At 42.4% G+C, this 21,806-nt stretch overlaps 1 protein-coding gene across 1 annotated transcript in view; it reads right to left on the reverse strand.

Moving 5' to 3' along the window:
• LOC308319419 (myosin IXB) overlaps positions 1-21,525 on the reverse strand; it is a 78,276-nt gene extending 56,751 nt beyond the window's left edge. Inside the window, 1 exon segment of the mRNA XM_080769484.1 lies at positions 21,092-21,525. The gene's annotated coding sequence lies outside the window, so the exon portion shown is untranslated.
• Positions 21,526-21,806: the final 281 nt, after the last annotated feature.

Here is a 21,806-nt window from a genome sequence, read left to right on the forward strand (position 1 = left end):
TTACCCCAGTTAGCCAGTTAACTAAATGATAAATGAAGTCATGTTTACACACAGTGTCCCACTTCCTTTATTACAATACGTTTCTGGTGAAGGGGGGTATTAACCTTTTTTTCCCCTTTTATAAGATATTTTGGGGCCCTTTAATGCCTTTTATTGATAGATTGAAAGAAGGTTGACAGGAAATGGGAAGATAGATGGGGGATGACACGCAGCAAAGGTCGTTGGGATCAGGAGTCGACTCGAACCAGCAACACGCTGTCAGGCTGGATTATGTGGTCAGATGGGTGGGCCACGAACACTTGAGATTAAAAGAAGTCGAGAACCATTGGTGTATAGTTTATATCTTTGGCTAAATAAATAATGCCCAAGTCACTCAATGTTAAAGAAAGTGAACAACATCTAGCACATCTGGATATCCACATATCTATAAATATTGACTTATCTCAGAGTAAATTAAGGGCACGTCTTTCTCTTGCGGTGCTGGTATAAATACCAAATTAGCTTTTATAATATTGCAGTGACAGTCACTCACCACACAATCTAAAAATAGCGTTGCCACTGAAACTTGACTGTAACTAGCCGCTGCAGTAGTAGTACAGCAATTATGGGCTCTTCCTCTAAGTGATGGCAACCAAGATACAAAAACAGACAGCATGAGACAAAAACCACAAGTCACATAATGATTACATGGCATGTGCAGTTTGTGCACGCACACACAATGTGCGTGCACTGCACAAACAAACATAGTTGCCCGTCTCCCATAACAGAGATGACTGACTGCAAGGTGACAAGGTGATGAGTTAAACAAACCAGTCCTTCCCCCAACCAGATGACGAGTTCAACAAACCAGTCCTTCCCCAACCAGTGCTCATTTGTCCCGCAGAGGATTACTCAATATTCTCTCTCCCTGGCACGGCTCCAACACTATGATCCCACATCATCATTGAGCCCTTGACTACTAAAGACAACACAAAAGAGCATTGTTCAGGTGGAAAAGGCGAGGGAGGGATAATATCCATATTCAAACAGCCTTGAAGATGCAACAGGAAAACAACCTCAGTGTTGAGAACATGTACAATCATTACTCTATTCAATAGCGTAATCATTAGAGTATATTTCCATTACAAAGGTTTTATTGTGTATTTAGAATGAAGCTGCAGCATAGGTTTAAATGTGGTCATCATTCATTAAGCACAAGGGGGACTTCCAGTGGCAGTAGCCACACTTGTCCATGTCCTTTTCCCAAAACAAATTGGTCAGTGAATGAACACACTTCCAGCTCTACCCTTGGATATTAACTAGTTAAACCCATGGTCTCCTTCTGTTTCCCTATACATAATGGGCTATATCTTGCGCCACCCTTTACCCCTTATCCCTAAACTTATTTGCCATTTTTTACTATTTTGAAAAACATTTAAAAATAGTTAAAATAGCCGATCTACAAGCTCAAAATGTGTCGATGTATATCGGCTAGTTGAACTATTTAAAATTAGTTCATGGATAAGTGTATGGATAAGGCGCACTTAAGATAGGGCCATAGATCTGTTATTTGGGCCAAAATGTTCGCCGCAGAATAGGGACGCTAAAGTAGTAATAGAGAATGTATCCTCAGTGCACACACAGCTACACAAAAGGAAAGCGTACAGTTATGAGCCCTGAGCTGTTGTTGTTGAACAGGATGAAGCAGGAAGTTCTGCAGGGCAGATATAACATGATGTGTGAGATCAGCTGCTTTTACAGACAGGAGAAGTTGGCATTCATTACAAAATCATTTGCGCCTCATTTTACACTGTAATTTTGCCCTTGAAGGGTAGTGTTAAGTTAAGAACATAGGACAGTAACAGTATTTCATACTTTAGCTAGTTATGCTGGTAAGCTTATCCTATCCAACATAAGCAGACTTCTCTCGCCCCGGAACTGCAGTAAAATCATCACCGTTCATTTTAACTCTCTGAGAGTGGAGCCAAAAGGACCCATATTTGTGAAATGTTTTATACTCTCCGTCAGAGTTGGCTAGCTGTAGATAGTGTGAGACTGTGGTTACTGTACCAGACTAGCAAGCTGGCAGCCAAAAACACTATCTCCTTGGTTCCTTCTGTGTGCCAGTCAGTCTTGTCCGTCTGTCTGTCTGTCTCTGTCTGTCTCTGGCTGTCTTTCTGCGTCCGAGGACCTGGCTGGCAGGCATTATGAAGCCGTTGCCATCGTTTCTGGCTCTCCGTCAAGCCATAGAGAAATGTGACTCTTTGAAGGAGCCTTGAGCCATTTCAGCATTGATTCAGTCAGTGGAGCATCCAAATGGACCCCAGCCAAAGAGGAATAAGATCTAGGTTACATTGTTTGTAACAAATATCGATGGAGAACAATGATCTATAGTGTACTTTGAGTCGCATAGACAACAGCTGGGTAAAGTTCACACTGATGATGGATCACGTAGGCTGACTTTGCATCAGAAAATGCATGCTGTGTAAACTGTAAGCCTCCCCTGGGGTAACTGGAACCTGGTCTAAATCACTGTGGCAGGCAGACTGCACTGCTTTAGTAACCGGATCCAGAGGTCTAGTTCTGAAAGCATGGGGCATGATGGGGGCTTTCGTTCATCGTTGGTGTCATTCAAGCGGCGATGGTTTATTTTCCTGACCAGGAAAATAAGAAATCTTGTAGACTGAAATGTGCCAAAAATAAGCAGGCTATGGGGAAAAGGCTTGGCTCAATGGCTCCCATAAAAGTTATTATTACCGTTCATTATGCACTGAGATTTTACATTCCCACTACATAGTATAAACCTTATTATTTTCACTGGCACTTCCAAACTGAAGGCTCGCCACGAGACAAACAGGTAGCACATAGAGAGTTATGAATATGAAGATCTAATTATTTGTTTCTGCACTACAATATCCCATTTTGTGTCAACCATAAGACAGATGTGATTGTTCCCTCGCTGTTTTATGATGGGAGTTTTATCAGAAAAGATCATATAACCAGGCACACGGAAGAAAGACCATGCATTGGACCACCCCATCAGTTGCGGAGACAGACATTTAGGGGGGCAACATAGTTGGTAATGTTCCAAACCAAACAGAATCATACCCAGGCATATCTTCACAGTCATACCCACTCAGACGATCAGACCAGCTAAAACTCATAGATTTAGATGAGATGAGCCAAGTCCACATTGATTCTGCATTTTTGTTAGCTTCTCACAATGTTAACTATGTCAACATTTACAAACAGTATGAAGCACTGAAGCAGTCTGTCGAATGCTAGCTAGTGGCACTAGCATTAAAAGCAAATTCATAGCATATTCATTAATATGAATACTTCCTTTTCAGCTATTTCGGTTGTTTCTTGCCGATTAAATCAGCTTCACTAAATTTGTTACAATCAATTCAGACAGTGCTGGTCATAATGTTTTATTTATGAATGCATTCACAGGAAGCAGTTCATTGGCTACAGTGATAACAAAGTACGAAGACTTATGTTATGAGACCAGCAAATACAACAGAGCCATGGGTTAAATGAAATTCTGGAATCATTTAAGATACATAGAAAAAAAAGGGGGGGGGAGGGTGGGGGGTGGACTGTGGAAATAGAGCAACTTAACGGCTGTTTGTGCCTTTGCCAGGCTGGCTGACCACAACCCCAGAAACATGCCGGTCTGTAAAATGCCACAGCATGCAAAACTGCAGAGACCACAAAAAAAAAAGAAAATACAGCAATCATTATCCTCCATCATGAGCCGTCTGGTTTAAATCTGTCACTTTAACTCCTCCAACGCCAGTGCCCCCAAAACCAACTTCAGTGTTATTCATGTCTATAAAATAGACTGTATACACCAACACTACACCAACAGTGACATATACCAAAGAGCAGTCTATCTACTGCTTGTGCAACGCATTGTGAGCTTGTAGATCTCCTCTTTTCGATGCCCAACCAAGTATAAATCAGGCATAAGGAAATGGAAGTGGGTGGGAAGGGGAAGGACAAGAGAACAAGTTCAGTCAACATAGTGACGAGAGAGAGGGGAGGAGAGAGAGAGAGAGAGAGAGAGAGAGAGACTAGAGAGAGAGTCCCAGGAGTCAATAAAAGGAAGATGGAGCCTTGGAGATATTAGCCAGTCCTTTTTGAGAAAAACACGAGACGGATACCCAGCATTCCACAGATAAGCGTGATGGATCTCCTACCCATCTGCTTTGTTAAGGCTTAGCCTGGCTGGCACTATGGATCGAGGAGAGATACAACTAGCAAACAGTACTGCAGCTGATGGTAGCCAGGGCCTCCTTAGCTGCTTAATGTGTGGTAGGAGAGAGCATTAACAACAAACAAGTACCTTAAACCTGTTGTTTCTTCAAGGAGTAGGCAGTGCTCAACTGCTCATCCCCCCCTTAGACTCAATAAACCCCACCCTACAGTATCTGGCTTCTTAAAATAGGCTTGTGGAAACAAAAGTATAGGCTAAACCCTATAGTAGAGTCCATTTTTATTTTATGACAAAGAAAATATAAAATGAATGGATGCTGGCATTGCTGAATATTATAAGTTTGATGAAACTGTCAAAATAGAGCATTGGTCTTTTCAGCCACTGTTTTGATTGAGTTAATTTGAAAGATGTTCTCTGGGACCACACATTTCTTGGCTGCTGTAAAGATCTCCAGTCCTCTGCCCCCAGGGAGCTATTAGACTGTTCTGTGAGTGTGAGACAATCTTTCATGGAGCTACACTCTCAGCACTCAGATAAATGACATCATTCTTAACATGCAAAAGAGGCACACACGTAGACACAGGCTGCTCGCATACAATCTCTATCTCGTGTACACACACACACACACACACACACACACACACACAGTAATACATTATTAAAAGTTAACTTCGGGAGTTGATTTTGGGGATGGTAGGCAACTTGAAAACTGGATCCTACTCATCGTTTCCCTTCCCTCCCTCCCTCCTTCTACTCATTGCCTCCGAGTGGCTGCGATCCTTATTGGTCCTTATTCTGCTCTGTCCTAAGTTCCTAACCCCACTATCCTCACTCCTACAAGGTTTTTAAAAGAAGGAAAGGACATCAATAGTAGGCTTATATTGGAAGGTAGGTAGGTACTATGGTAGATATGTCGCAAAATTCATAAACTTGTGGATTTGATTTGAGCACTCAGTGATGTAAATAGGTTTTCAATGTAAGGGGTGGTCTTTTAGATGTGTCCCAGGGACATTTTACGAGTCCTACTTCAACAACGTTAGGAGTCATATTTTGTATTATTATTATTAATTTATTTTACAAATTGCAGCATTTAACTCCCATTTCATCTTTATGGTTATAATATGGTTATATTCAGGTAGAAAATGTATCTGAAAGAAAAAACATGCACAATTCTAAATCTGGCAACAAACAGTGCAAAGTATATGCAAACTGAACAGTATACAAAGTAAATTAAATAGCACCAAAATAAATACATATAAGTAAATCAAATTTGTGGTACACTCTGAGCTAAATAAAGTGTATGCCTGTATGGTGCATTTATGCACAGCTCTTGTCAGACATACCTGTGAAATGGCAGATTTTTGCCAAAATTGTTAGATCAACAAGCTCGGAAAACAATCAGCAGGACTGCACTGTTATGCTCAAAGAAGTGACCCTAAAGAAATGGGCATTTGGTCTGAGGCTGCACAACATGGCGGCATCTGTGTGTTACAAATATAATTTCTATCTTGTTTTTACAATGATTTCTATGTGGATCTTATTGTTTATAACGTTGAATGAGGTCTGATGCGGCCGTGAAAAATGATTGTGTCCGTGGATATTCTTTTACTGAGCTTTTTCCCCGTTTATATTTCTCATTTGACCTGATTACAGTAGTGCATTCAGGGACCCCCAAAAGGGTACACGGTTGTGTCCATTTTGGGATGCAAAACGCAGCCGATTTGCAACACTGAGCAATTAAAACTCATTGAAATTTGAACCTGCAATCCAGTCAATCCACAGACACAATCTGACTTTGAAGAGGGAAAATGTGAAGTGACAGAAAACAATATTCACAAGATCGACTGTTGCATAACCACAATTGTTTATTATTTGTGACTTCCAATGTCTATTTACTGTACATGTGTATGAATACTTTATGCAAGCGCACATTTCAATGTGCACATGTAGATTATAGATTGCATTTTTAGTGTTCAAATCAAATCTACATGTTCTTGAATTTTGCAACAGCCTTCATATATGTGTATGCCCTTTACTTCTTTACATAACAGTGTTCGAATAAGTCCCACCCAAAAGGGAAGGACGGGAAGAAATGGGAGGTGTGGTGTGTCATACTGTTAAGGTAGATGAGATAGCCTTTTAGCCTTTCTCACGTTGTTGCCTCTATAATGGACAGTCATCCTGGTAATTTATGACCGCTATGTGAATGCTTTAAATGTTAACGCACTTACTCAGCCCCAATAACCAGCCAACTCATCTACATGGTCCACCAAAGACAGAGAGCACACATTTGCACAAACAGCCATTCAGCACTGAGACACCATTGGGTGACTAGTGTGTCTGGCAGGAAGTGGATTAGTCAATGACACACAAAGGCCAATGAATTGAACTCCGATTTAATATGAGAGTTATGTCTGTCACTGTACGGCGGTTCTATGAATTGAATTCCGTATAACTCTCGGAGATTGTGGTTTAGCACTCGGACAGTCAGAAGGCTCCTCCTCTGAAGCCTACGGATGCCAGTGAAAATGAGGTCGACTCATCCTGCTTTGGAACTCCTTTTGCCTATTAACACACGGTTCAACCTGCAGGAAGTGGGTGATGTCAGCTATGTGTCTGGACTCTGGAGGAACAGTGACATAATGACTCCACTGCAGAGGCAGAGGTCAGAGGATGACTGGTGGTAATCCTCCAAGTTCAAGTACAACAACCAACCTCTCCCATCGCTGGCCTACTGGTAGACTACAATGACCTTACAGTGACAACAACTGAATCTCACTGACCACCACTAACGTGCCTTTTACGACAACTAGAAGTTTGCACGCCTACTGCCCGCTTACGTCTAACGCCACGCGTCTATGTGGCACTGCGATCTGAGTGAGGCGTGCGCACGCGCGCACACACACACACACACACACAGCGATTTATCTTTAGCCACTGACTGTTTTTTCCGTGCTGGGCAGCTTGTGTGGGCGCTCTGTAATCAGTCCATTGCATCACGGAAAATGCAAACACCCAAAAATCTGGTTTGAAAACGCAGAGGTAAAGTCAGTGACGTATCATGGCCATAAAACACAGGCGTAAACGACACTTCCGCATATGTCACAATCTATGACTTGGCCAACGGAACTTGAAGTTGTGTGTGTGTGTGCACAAAGTGTGCTCTTCTCAATTGTATATATAGATCATAGACTGTAAAAAATGTGGACAAAGCGTTCCGCAGGTCTAACATGAACGTAAAATGAAGCCTGTCAGTCCTTGCAATGGAAGTCGCCATCTTTCTAGATCCGTTTGGGCCCAGCTGGCCCATTGGCTGGCCCAGACAACGAGGCGGGACATCCCCCCTTCTTCTTCGTTGGTTTTTATTTTGACTCGAGTGGGTGGGGGATCCCGTTCATAGACTATAACGGTAGCCACGCCCCTCAGAACATGCGCAACTTTATGGTCATTTTTTTTATAAATGGGATCATAATTTTCCAAAAAGAATATTATGACATTAGAAATGAGACTTTAAACTAGTGACTGGAAGCGAAAAGTATTCATGACCATGTTTATTAAGGTAATACAGTCTAGGTGAAGTTGGGCCCAAATACATGGACTTCTATGGGGCTATGGGTTTTTTTGAGCCCAATGACAGCGCCACAACAGGCCATTATATGAACTTTCATTTCCTTAGTGGCTTCACAAAATATCTGTCTGACTGCCCCCCTGATATAGATGCAACCTCTCACGAATCACCTTCACTGGCAACACAATGCGAAAGGACACCATGCTTGTCCCTGTGATTGAGATCAGAGAGGTGGCAGTAAGTAAAGGCTTGATTGATGAAGTTCAACAACAAAAAAGGTAACCTTATAGAAGTTATTGGATCAGGCGAAATCCCTCAGGCCGAGCAACTTATCTCACTTTACAGACCATCTCAACCATCCTAGAACTGACTCAGAGTTGATTTGATTAAAAAACCTTTCAGTACAAATCAGAGTGACAGTAAATACAATAACATGGGCTGAAATGCATTTAGTAAAAGGGAAAGCAACATTTCCTGTAATGTTATCCAGCAATAGTGCTAGGAGGCAATTCAAATGTCCTTCCAGGTCAGACCTTCCTTTTCCTTTGTCACAATAAAAGCTTCCCCATTTCCTCCCAATTTAGTAGTTATGCCAGTCCAGGGAGTCCCACAGCATGGGAATGTATATTACGTGAAATGTGAAAAATCACACCCGTGTGAAGTGGGCGGCGCTAATATATTAAAGTCTATATCATGTTGATTAGGTGATGTATTAAAATGGTGACGTAAAACAAACGGTGCAAACACAAACATTAAACGCCATTAACAATAACGAGACAATAGGAAGGGGTAGTTTGCCCCCTGGGTAAGGAAATGTAATGTAATGTACCTTCATTGTCAATGCGTTTACAAGACAAACATTGAACTAAAGACAAACATTAAACCTGTGTATAGGAGGTCACAACACGTGTGAAGTGAGGGGCGCTCTTATCATTGTACATCACCATGCATCATCTCATACTGGCCAATCAGAATGCCTGTTGCCTCAAATTTACGTCATATTCGGCGGACATTTGACCTAATTTCTTCTTTCATTGTCGATGGCAAATATGATATGTGTGGCGATGAGATGACGTATATTTTCCCTTTATTGTCAACGGGATTAAATGTTTGTGTTGCAGACATTTTGTGGGGACAAAAGCTGTATATAGGAGGGGCTAGCACCCCTCAAAGATTCTGGGGTGCCCGCTGGCCTAGTGGTCCAGGCGGATGCCACATATAGGCTCTGGCCTGACAGTCGAGTGTTCGAGTCCCGTTCATGACGACCTTTGCTGCATGTCTCCCCCTGTCTCTCTCTCCCTCTTTCCTGTCAATCTTCACTTGTAGCTACAGTATCAAAAAATAATCTTAAAAAAATAATTTAAATACACAAATTCTCACTGCATTTCATCCCCCTCTCTCTCCTGCCTTTTCTGTCTCTTTTCCACTGTGTCTATTTGAAATAAAGCATAAAAATAAATTTGTTTATGAAACAAAATGGAACCACAGGCAGCACGCTTTGTCGCTTTATTACTTAGTTTAATTTCGCGACATCATCATGAAAGCATGATCGCTATCACTTCATTGAAAGTCTACCTACGTTTAAGTCTATTTTCCTTGCCAGTTGTCAGGACAGATAAGTCACTCTGCTGTAGAACCAAACAGACGAGGCCAGATCCTGTCTTCTCAGGGGAAGTGATGCCCAGCAGGGACACTAAAGTAGTATGCATCACCACCACCGCTCTCTCTGGCTGATCTAATGGACATGAGAGGGGATGGGAGTGCAGGGACTCAGCCAAAGCTGGCTGCATTGTACTTCAGGCACAATGAGAGACGGAGAAGAAGTGAAATACAGAGTAGGCCCACTGTGCGTGCGTGCGTGTGCTTTATATAGACACAGTAGCATTTGTGTGTGGACTGTGGAGGGAGCGTTGTGGTGTGGGGATACATTTGCTCAGTGCATATTGGTGCAGGAGAGCGCTTGATGTGGAGGTAAATCACCCTCAGCGTTGGGGGTCTTTATGGAGTGCAGATGCACCCTATGTGTCTGTGAATGGACCGAAGCACCACCCACTGCAGCCATGTGGCCTAGAAACGGCTCAATCAGGGATTTAACTCATCCAACAGACGCCAGCCGGGCCAGTCAGAAAGACAGAGGTGGAGAGAGAAAAGCGGAAAGAAAGAGAGTAGGGGTGTGGGGGGGTACTTTAAACTCTTCTCCTCCCCCTCGTCTTTAAGTCAGACCTCTGGCCGGCCGGCCATGAACAACAAAAGCAGAGCTGGGGAGCATCTGCTGCTTCTGTCTAGAGAGGAGGCTAAAGAACGGAGAATCTGCAGGGATTCCGCATTTGACTTGTTGATGTTGCCCTTGTCCATTCACGGCACAGACCGAGTCCACGGCCTGAGTCCTCTTCCCTGACACGAATAAACAGATAGAAAGGGAACAGAACAAAGGCACCATTTCAATCCATAAACCCCAAGCCTAATTATACAGCAGCAAGTCTATTACAAGTGAGGACAAAAAACACAAAACGTTAACAATGCCTGCACTGCTTGCTACAGTATTCCTACACTGACAATTCTAAATTAGGGTCCATGTGGTTCCATGTACTTAAATTAACATTTTGTACAAATTCCTGTGACTAGCGAAATCACTCCAGCTGGAATGTCTGTCATAACAGATTAGCGCAACCCACGCCTCCATAACGATAATCAATACCTCAAAGGTCATCTGAGTGTGCCGTATTGATCTGTCAGTGCAGATGATATGCATGCGCCTGAATTATGCATTGACAAACTGATGCAAGCTGGCCACATTTCACCTCGCTTAGAGGTCAGCTTGACTCTGTGTTTCACACAGGTCTCTGTCTGGCATGCATGGAAAGGGAGGGAAAGACATAGACATTAGAAAGAGAGTAAAGAAATTATTTGGGGTTTGGATTGATGTACGAGCATGTGAAAAATACTACACTGCAACATCTTGATTGTTAAATTAACCACTTTCACTTGCTGTCATTATAGGCAGAATTTTCCAAATCAATTTCCAAAATAGCTGATCTACTTGAAATCCGTCAGTCATACAACAAACTGAACAAAGTATATTAGATTAGATGAAGTGGTTAACACAGTGTAGTTTATTTAAAAAGGACTACCTACCCTGGCTTTTGTCCCTGTTCTGCTCCTAGGCCTGTGTGTGCATTAGACCTCTCAACCAATGCTGCAGGGAATTCATCACCAATTTGAACCACAGCTCAATAAAACCCCTTTTTTATGTGATTTTCTCAGCAGGTCAGTAATCCTGCAAGCCTGGATATTTCTCTCACCCATGTGTTCTACTCTCACTCTTTAAAAAAAAGCAATTTCTTCTCTTTCTCCCATGCCCACAACAGCCCATGTTCTCTTGACACGACTATATTACCAACTCCACTGTCTCACACAATGTCCCATCGCCGTTTTCTAAACCGTCTCCCCATTCTTTCGCCCCCTATGCAGTAAGCACGTCACCACTGCCTCCCCTTGCTTGGACCCCCTACTGTTATCCCCGTTCTGCCCCCCACTGCCTCCCATTTGGCACTGCTTAACTCAGTCCAGATGCCAGGGTCTAAATGAGATGAAATGAGTAGTGGAGAGAAGATGAGGGGAGAGGAGAAGGAGAAGAGTGGAGAGTTTAATATAAACAGCCTGTGTCCCGTTATATTTGATTTACAAGTTATTCTCCCCTCTTCTGCCACTGTGCCCACTGGCCAGTCTGTCTTTTATGAGACCTGAGGGCAGACCCCACAACAACTTAAAAACTGCTCCACATTTATTCAAACCATTCCAGATCAGTCACACAGCCCTACAACAGACAAAACATTCAATGCCATTTCAATGCAAATGCACATGTAAAATCGGTATCATGTCCTTGACTGTCTGTCAGAGTCCGTTTCTTAACCCAGATCTTTCATCCATAGTGGCCAATACTCTGAAAAGATGATGCATGATGGTGGAGAGAAATTAATGTCTTCAATCATACTATGATGTGCCTGAAACTCTAAACGTAAAGCAGCTACATCCACAAGAAATACACCAGACCGACAGTCGAGTATGTTCTCCTTAATGGAATCCAGAAGACTCTGCTAAATCTGATTGGCTGCACTGAGATTCCACGCTGACTGTCTGCCTCTGGTTGGCTGTCCTGGGATTTCATGCTGACTGGTGGTGACAGGGGATTCCGGAGTTTTACATTTCCGTACCCAGCAATCTTCAGTCAAGTGCCGACTAGCTGGAAGGGGTGGCCCTTATCATGTTGGACTATTAAGACTAGATTTGTTTAAAAGAAGGGGTGGGCAGATCATCCGGTCCGGCAAGGAGTGCATGGAGGCAAACCCACTGATTGCTATGCTTACTTGTGCTCATACATATCATTAGAAACACAAGCTATTGCATCTGGAGGAATGTTTTGCTTCAGCCTAATGCCTGATTTATACTCTGCATTAGTGTTGCTGGCCGCAAATAAATGATATGTTATTTTCGGCCAAGGGACAGTGCCCATACCCTAGATAGGCTAGGTGGGGTTGGCAAAATGGCATTTCTTTTCAGTTTGCATGTTCTCCCCGTGTCCCCTAGGGCAGGTAGTAGGTACCCTCATAAAAAACATGCAGTAATACTAGTCTCTAAACTGCCTCCCCCTGACGGAGGCGAAAGGAACTGGTTCGAATAATGTGTTCCTTCCACACGCTGCATCCAACCGGGGAAACTCCCCCCTGTCCGGTGAAAAGAACTGCACTGCTCATGCATTGACGGAAACATGATGAGGTCAGTCCGTTGCTCTCCCCAGGTTGGCAGAGAGAGTGTAGCGCCCAGGATACACTCAGTGTCTAGTGACTAGACAATTGACACTGGGTGAAAAGTTACCTAAATGAGTTACCAAAATCATGAGATAAAAAATGTAGAAGATACAGAGTATAAATTGAGCTTAACAGCAAACTGACCTGTGCAGCTGTCCAGGTTGGTCTCACGCTAAGGAAACACTTCCTCTCTTTGAGCTAGCACACATACATTCACAGACACAATCTGAAGATGTTGGCCGGTGTTTGTGTGCGTGTCTGTCGGGGGGGGGGGGGGGGGGGGGGGTCAGGAAGTGAAGGAGGCAGACAGAGGGATTATTGTACACACTCACTCATGTGGGCCACTCTGCTCTAAAAACACTTCCCAAACACATGACTCCATTGTGGCACCAGAATACTCACTGATGCACACACTGCACTGCACCAAGTTCATGCTTAGCACTACGTCACACACACACACACACACACACACACACACACACACACATTAACCTAGCCTCCATGCCACAATGACAAGTCTCATGACATTTGGATGATGCCATTTTAGAAAGCAATTCAGTTTTCTTGTGCCATGCCGTATTGAGCTACATAGGGTAGGTATGTTAATGTTTCAATGTATTTTTGCATGAATAAAAGCGTGCAATGAAATTATCATCAGAATCAATATTGTAGCCTTGCATCGATCACAAATGTGCAGGTTTAATGAGAGAGACAATTAAGTACTATGCATGACGACACAGAGCAAATCTAGTAGATTGTGCAGCACCGATGTGGGACAAAATTAGCTATTTAATAGCAGCACATTAGGAGCTTTCTGTTTGGTGAAATGAGGGGGAGATCTACTGCAGTCATATTCCCTGTGGTGCTCCTCACAGAATATCACACCAAGGAGAATGAACTCAACTCACACATTTAGCTGGCTTTGAAGATGGAGCTTTTATAACATTGCTTGAACAAAAGTGATTGGGTTACACTTTACAGTCTGACTCTGACATCGAATGACATGAAGGAAAAAATAAAGGGGAAAAAACAACTACATATACATACAATTTAGTTTGGACGCTATATCACTCCGAACTAAGCAACACACACCATATGGATCAAAGTATATTTCCCTCCCAGTGCACCCCCCTTGGAAGGAACATTTGAATGGTTTCCCTCAGATGAAATCTAACTTACATATGGAGTCATTCAGCAGTGACCAGGGGCAGACTGGAAGGTAAAAATAGAGTAAAAACAAACAGAGCAAAGCTGAACCTGGCCAATAGAGAACATACAGCCAAGGTCTACTGTTCCCCCCCCCCCCATCTCTCTTTCCATCTGTACCTCCCTCCTTTCTCTGCTTCTGCGTCTCTCTTCTCTTCTCTCCCTTTCGTCCTTTTGTTCTCTCCTTCTCGCCCTCTCTCCAGTCCCGTCACTCCCCATGGCCGCCCAGACATCCATCAGTCTGCAGTTTAGACTCAGCTGCAGACTGGGACACAAACAGTATCCAGGGCCAACACCAAACACAAAGTCCACTCGTACTGCAGCTTGTCCACAATGACATGTCCCTGGTTCTTGGTCCATCCTGGCTAAGTAATGTTTCGATTGAAGTCGAAATAAAAACATAGCTAAATTGTATACATGGTTACACAATACATGTGCAGTAGGATTGTCTTCCCCATGAACTACAGACAGACCACAACTACACAGGTCTACTCGTGGATGTAACATCATGTCGCAACAATGTCATGTAATTATTAGTGTAACTCCGCCAAGCCGTAACAGCTAGGGCTGGCAGGAATAATGTTTTCGCCACTGGCCATCTCTGAGCACTGAGACCGACACAGCGTGAAACGTTGCACACACAAATCCCAGTAGGCCAAGGAAAGACCTCCACACATTGTTTTTAATTGGCCTCGTGGTGACGTTATAACAGGCCACCTTTTGAACTATAACTCTTGAACCATACCACATAAGGTCATACTATATATATATATATACATACAAGATAAATCCCTGCATTGCTTGGCTAATCTTTACCCCATTTTTCTACTAATGTTTTAGAGCCCATATACTGTATCTAGAGTCCGAAGAGTTCAGGGCCAGGCCGCTACGTGCATGGCCCTCACTCCTACATACACCATATATGCCTATAATGGACATTATCGGAAGCTTATGTCTTGAGTCAGAGTGACGTGGATGTGGCCCACCTGCCCACCCTCCCTCCCAATTTAGCCACTTTTAATATAGGATAATTACTAACACATTGGCTGCCACTAATAACTCTAAGGGGTCGGTTTGGTTACATTTGTACACTGACTTAAATGAAAACTGAGGCTTTTACTGTGTAGCCTCTGGCCTTGGTAGTATTCTGTCCATACCAGCATTGGAGCCAGGGTCAAGCCTTGCTTCTCTCCCTGTGTAGTGCACCAGCCAGCCAGCACTGTTGGACCACAACAGTACCAGCCTCAAACCTGGCGGGCACACTTAGTGGGAACGTTTCGTCACCCATGTCGCTTTGCCTGGCTGAGTTTCATCCTTTTTTCCCCCTGCCCTGCTTTTCAGGCCGCTCTCCCTGGTGCCGTTGAATGACAGGGAAGGACAGAGGAATGAGCCAGGCTACACAGTAAAATCCTCAGCATTAATTTAACTCTGAGGGTGCACGAATAATATAACCAGAATCTACCCATTACGGGTCCACAGAGAATTGTACAGTGTAGCTCTTGTCCACAGCCAACTGAAACCCAGACACAAGACACTCAAAGCCCATTTCTCTCAATAGACGTATAAAACTTTATATAGCTTCTATCAAAACAACAAACATGACGTGTGGTGGTGTATCAAATATAAAAGTGCCATGTGAAATAACAAGGCGGGGACCAATGGTCTCTGACATCATGTAGGCAGATTGGTGGGATGGTGGATCTGAAATTATGAGTTCACATGGGATAAGAATTCATTTAAAAAAAAGTCCATGGCCAACTGGCAGCGTGCACAAATAATTTGGCACTGATCGGCCTAGTGGTTTGTGAGATTAGCCGTGGACAGACAAACACACGAACGCTCTTCTATGTGGCTCGCCCCTTAGGAGCCACACCATGAAAACAGATTTAACATTTCAAAAAGGTTTAATTATGTAAATGATGGCCTGATAACTTCCACTTAATGCCAGTGCAAAGCAAAAAAGTATTGTTAGATTTCAGCAAAATAATTGCTTAACTTTTAAACTGGAGTTATAGCAATGCTACCTCAGAATTTGTAAATATTGTATTCATTTACATAAATTAATATACTGTGAAATTTTATATTCAGATTTGCTTCGGGCAAATTGTTCTATTGGAAAGTATCAGTTCTTGCACCTAAATGACACTAGTCCATATCTCCCTTGTTACAAGACTCTCTTGTATCAATCTGTCCTTTAAGTCGTCTCCTCTCTTTTTTAATCTGTGCCTGCCCTTCATGACTAATTCATCATGAGATGAAATCAATCAGGGTTCGCAGCTTTTCACCCACACAGCTTTCACCAGCTTCCCCAGTCGATCCATTTCATAGAAAGAGCAGGTGGTCTCCATGTACATGAAAGTGGAACGTGGCCTGTGGTATCCAGGCTCATATTCATATCTGCCACTCAAAAGCTGTGGTTCAGGATGTAAAATGTATATTACTTTCACAGCTTATACAGTACACAGTATACCATCCAGTACACAAATAGAGAAGGACATTCAGAAAGCCATACTAGGACTGGGGAAAATATTGATTATACCAATATTTATGAGACTAGATTTTTTTATTTGTAATAGTGATTTGGCATAACTGCTGTCTTTTCCTGGTTTAACACACAATACAGTTGAGAGCCATACAGGTAGCAATGAGACGAAAGGCAGACAAGTGGCTGAAGTGGTTTCTTTAACTTCTTTCAAATCTGTGTTATGGTGAACAGTACTTGTTTTAATTACATTAAGCGTGGCAATTAATTCACTATGTTGGAAGGGAGAGAGCTGCCAAGTTCCCAACATCAGGGGCAATGCCGTTTTGGATTTAAATTTGATTTGTTGTTTACAGTGAATTGTCAATTTATCTGCTGACAGTATTTTTGTCAGCGTTTCATTTACTCACTCTGTTAGTCTGTTCTCTCTAGTTAGCTGTGTAATCACAGCCATGAGACTAGTCTTATCTTTCTATTTGATTGATAATCTGATTCAATGCTGAGCTGACAACTAAAGCCTTTCTTCCTGAATGTATAATGACAAATAACAGAGCATATGATCTAATTGGAATGTTAATCCAATAGAGAAATTAAGGCAATCATACCCATTACGTATGTTTGTCTGATGTTAGTTGGCCAAATGAGCAGGTTTAGCCCTCTCAGAACTGGGGTATGAAGCACTGCAGTACCAAGTCAGGAAAGTGCTAATTATAATACATTTTATTTATATTGCACTTTACATTTTAAATAAATCTGTGCAACAGTACAGAATAAAACATTAGCATAAGTAAAAACAAAACCAAGGGACAGAATCACTGACCACAGTGGACCATCCCGTCTGCATATACTGTACATACTACATACACACCCACCTCTATTCAAGGACTGCAGTGGCAGTAGTGGAGAAAGAGCGGAAAATCCAAGGTTACAGTATATCTTTGAACTTTCTATAATCAGGACTGACTATAGCAGTACTGCTGCGGCACCTGTCACTGGACTCAGCAAAGAAGGGTGGGGGGGTAGCTGTAAACTAGGCTAACTGCTGACCTAGCTACTGTACAGTTGTTTCTAACACTAGGCTACTGTTAAAACAACGGTAGATCAAATGCTTGCTAACCCTTTACATTCCATAGATTTGCATCATGCATGTGATGATGAGAAGTAAACATTGTTCCTGACTGTATTACACTGAGGCCCCCTTTCCACCGGTTGGTTCCCAATGGGAACCGGTTCAGTTCTTTTTGGTTCTTAGTCCATGAGCCAGAGCTCCAAAATTGGAATCCTATAAACAATTTAATATAGGTCTAGTTTTTCCCACCAATTTGGGAGCTCCGGCTCATGGACTAAGAACCAAAAATAACTGAACCGGTTCCCATTGGGAACCAACTGGTGGAAAGGGGGTCTGAGGGTAAGAACACCTTTTTACTGACAGCTTTCTCACTCCAGGCTCCACTCCAGCCAGAGCCTGCTGTTTGAGAGCTGGTGTAAACAGTCCATGCTGTGGACAATGATACGTTATCACTCACTGTAGATTAACCTAAATGCAAAATCATAATCATTCACGATCCGCAGGCTCAATGAAAATGACTTTTAACTGGTCTTTCCATAAGTGGTCTTCCATGCCTGTAGGCTGAGACTTTGCCGACTATTACAATCATTGTAATCACAGTCAAATTGCTTGTTTGCTTTTGTTTAGTTTTTGCCTAATAACATGGTCTTATTGTGCAAAGGGTATATATTTTTTTCCCCATATGAACTCTGCTATTTAGGGTTGAAACAGTGGGTGGGAGCTATCTTTGGAAGAGCTTTGTTCCGTCTTGTTTTGTTTTGTCCTGTCTGTGTGTATGGTTGTACTGCTTTGTGAACTGTATTGTACATGTATCTGTGTTGAGGACCCCCTCTAAAATGAGATGCGACATCTCAAGGGGCTTATCCTTTCAATAAGGTATAAAAACACCTAGAGTTTTGTCATTAATCACCATAATCACAATGATCCTATCATAATTATATTTATTTTCATTGTAATTAATGCAAAACAAATAGGTCATCCCTAAACAGACCGTCTTCTTTTTTCCTCACTTACACCCTACAATTACAGCTGCTGGGCCTATTTATAAAGCCATAAACTTGGTTTGCCCACATTGAATGAGCCATGTTGCCAGGGCCAAAATCAAGCATTCTGTGTCTCTCTCTCACACACATAAAATCCAGTGGGATTGTTCACAAACCAACCACCCATGCCATCTCACCACCCCCCATATGACACACCCAACAGCATTCCTGACTGTCACACTGCTGGACTTCAGTGCCCACATATGGGATTATGGCACATTTACGTGACACACAAATCTTGTCAAGTCTTGCCAATCCTGAGTCCCACTTCTCCCTTGTGATCTCCTCTTCTCTTCTTGTCTCTCCCATCCATTCATCTATTCCCATTTACTCAAAAACAGGGCTCAAAACTAGGGATGGGATGATATACGAGGTTATCTCAAAATTGCACATGTGATGTAACTGGGCTCTACGCTGGCTGGTACTGTTTACATTTGAAATAGAATCTAGGCCTCCACACTTGTACAGCACAAGGTTACTCAGTTTATCCACCACAAATCAAGCTGCATCGGACGTGGAAAGTGTATGGATTCAATAATACTAATGAACAACATTTTGTGTTCGATTCTCGAGCCCGGCAGACCTTTGTTTTCTGGGACCGACCCAGATCACAGATTGTTTTTCTCATGATCGGCCGATACCGATCTTGTGTGTAAGGGGGAAATTTGTCAAAACTGTTCCTGTGTGTGGAGAGGAAGGGGAGAATGTTTAGGCCTGTCACAAAGATGCAAAATGATGATACTATATCTCTCTACCAAATAAAATAAAAATCACACCCATATGAAGTAAGTGGTGCAACTCCGTGTCCGAAATGGTTGAGAAATGACAAAGTTACCGTGTGTCAGACGCACCCACACACCCACCCACACACAGTCACTTCAGGAAGTGGTTGCACCATTTAAAAGGGGAGAGAGATTCTACAGTATAGTGTGCACTTTACTAGCTGTCCATCTGTCTGTTTTAGCCCATTATAGACAACAAAAATCAGCTGGGAATGCTATGATGCGCAAACCAGATTTGATACTTCTTTATCAGTGGTTGAGTCTTATTCAAGCTTGGGTTCCGAATTCAGACATAGACGGCGCTAACAATACATACAATATGTGTAAGAGCCATATGATCTGGGTTTTTACAACAGTGTAACAAAAGAAGGACAACACATAAGCCAGCCCATCCCAGTGTTCTTGGTCAGTAATACTGTGTAAGCAACAGAAGGGTAGAGAAATCCTCACAATAAGCAGGTTGGTACATAGATGCACAGGTCTTTACATGTCTGTGGATTTTTTTTGCCAGATTCTCAGAAAGCAGGCCTGCCACACTGCCACTGCACCTTATAAAGTTGTGTGAACTTCATTCAATGCTCTATCAAGGCACACTGTACTCTGATCCAACCTGCCAGACAACAACAGACAATGTCTACTCATTCCTTGAAGGTTTGAGGAAGGATCACATCAACATCAGAATCAGTGTATAGATGAACATAATGTCACATAGAGGGATTTAACTAGTCTGTGCAAAGTGTGCAAGTGTGCATACAACATAGGCCTGGCCAACAGAGCTAAGAGCCTGTCTGGAGGGAAGTGTAAATACATTATTTCATCAAGAGGAAATGTCTTGGTAAATGTTACCGCCGCACTGATGCCACTGCAACAACACGCCACAATATATAGACCAAATAAAGAGCAAAACAGAGAGGAGCTTTGAAGTGAAATCCATGTAAACCTAATTGTACTGTTCCTATTTGGAGCTTTATGACGTGATTAGTTTTTTCCACCACCCAGACATTAGTCATGTGCTGTAGCTACTAGAGCTGGAAATGGCAGTTCCACTGTGTGTGTGTGTGTGTGTGTGTGTGTGTGTGTGTGTGTGTGTGTGTGTGTGTGTGTGTGTGTATTTGGTACAAGCTTATGCCACCTGCCTAATATCTCCAAGTACTAGAAAGTGAAATGTATACTGTGTAATTTGTTGCACTCTTGTATCCCATATCATGATGGTAACTTAAAAATAGTACAGTGCATTAGTGTTTTCAAAAACAAAGCCCCAGAAGGTAGGTCAATGTTAATGTTATTTCAGACTTTTCTTCACTTAATGCTAACCACAGGGGTTTATCATAGTTCACAGCAATCATCACAAACTCTACAATTACAGTCTGACAATTACTGTAACTCCAAAATGTAAAAATCAAATGTCAAACACCATTTATTTTCAATTAGACTTGAAATGCTTGTCTACATCAAACTCAACACCCTGAACGTTTCTGGATTTCAACTGTAGCCTACTCTGAAAATTATGCCAAAGGGAGTCTCTTTCACGTCTTTGTATGACGTTATAGTTACATTAACATGAAGCAGGGCTTAGCAGGCTACGGGGACATCACTGCAATAACGTCATTGCAACAAGTTAGCCTACATTCTCAACTTACTCACAAACCATTAAGGTAAATGTTGTAGGACGAGTCCGTTTTGTCAAACCTTAATTACTGTCTCACTCAGTAGACTGAGTCGTATACGCTTAACACATAAAAGTATTGTCATACATTACATACTAATCTTTGGAATAAAACCATCAAAAGCCTTCTAAAATAGGCTAAAATGTTAAGACAAAACTGTGCTGCTTGGAGCAATAGAACATAATGTATATTTTGACAAGTTCATTGGCTTGCTTGTCTAGCCAAAACAAGCACGTACAGCGAGATAAGCAACTTTTTATATATTTACCTTTCTCCGTCGTCTTTCTCATTGCCTTGGAATAATCCTTTATTGCATTATCCGCGATATGACTGACTGAAGATTCTGGTCGCCGTTTCCAAGGTCTTTTTTCTTGTTCTTCTCTTTTGGTGAAATCAGTAACCTCCTCAGTACTATAGCAGACAGGCTAACAACGGACTATAGTACAGACCAGAGCAGACGTTACCGTTCCAGACAAAGATCAACACTGACTGAATGTTACTGAATCAGTGTGAAACCGGCTTGGGAAAGAATGACCCTACTAAAACGTTATCCTTACCTACTTGCCATCTCATTGTCTATGCTAATTGAAGATCAGTTCTCTTTGAAATGAAAGAGGATCAAAGGAAAGGTGCATCCTTCCAAGAGAGTACTGATTGGCTATAGATCAGCTAGCTGCTAGCCCGTCGCTACTTCCTTTCTCTTGGCGAAATAATTGCAGCAGGCTGTGTGTGTGCTGTACGCGGTGGAGAGAGAAAAAAAGTTGACAAAAAGCCGCAAGCGAGCTGCTGTACAATGAATTCACCCTGTTGCACCAGCTCATTTGTTGAAACAGGGCGCCACCCACTGGATAGAAGAAGCAATTGCACATGTACGCTATTATTTGGAACATCTTATCATCTGCTTCAGTGTCTCCTTTTATCCAGCAGATGCTGACTCCTCACCAATAAATATGCATGAGGCCAATAAAGGTTACACACTTCAA

The sequence above is a fragment of the Protomyctophum bolini genome (assembly GCF_963924005.1).
Source record: "Protomyctophum bolini genome assembly, chromosome: 8".
In the NCBI taxonomy this organism is placed as follows: domain Eukaryota; kingdom Metazoa; phylum Chordata; class Actinopteri; order Myctophiformes; family Myctophidae; genus Protomyctophum; species Protomyctophum bolini.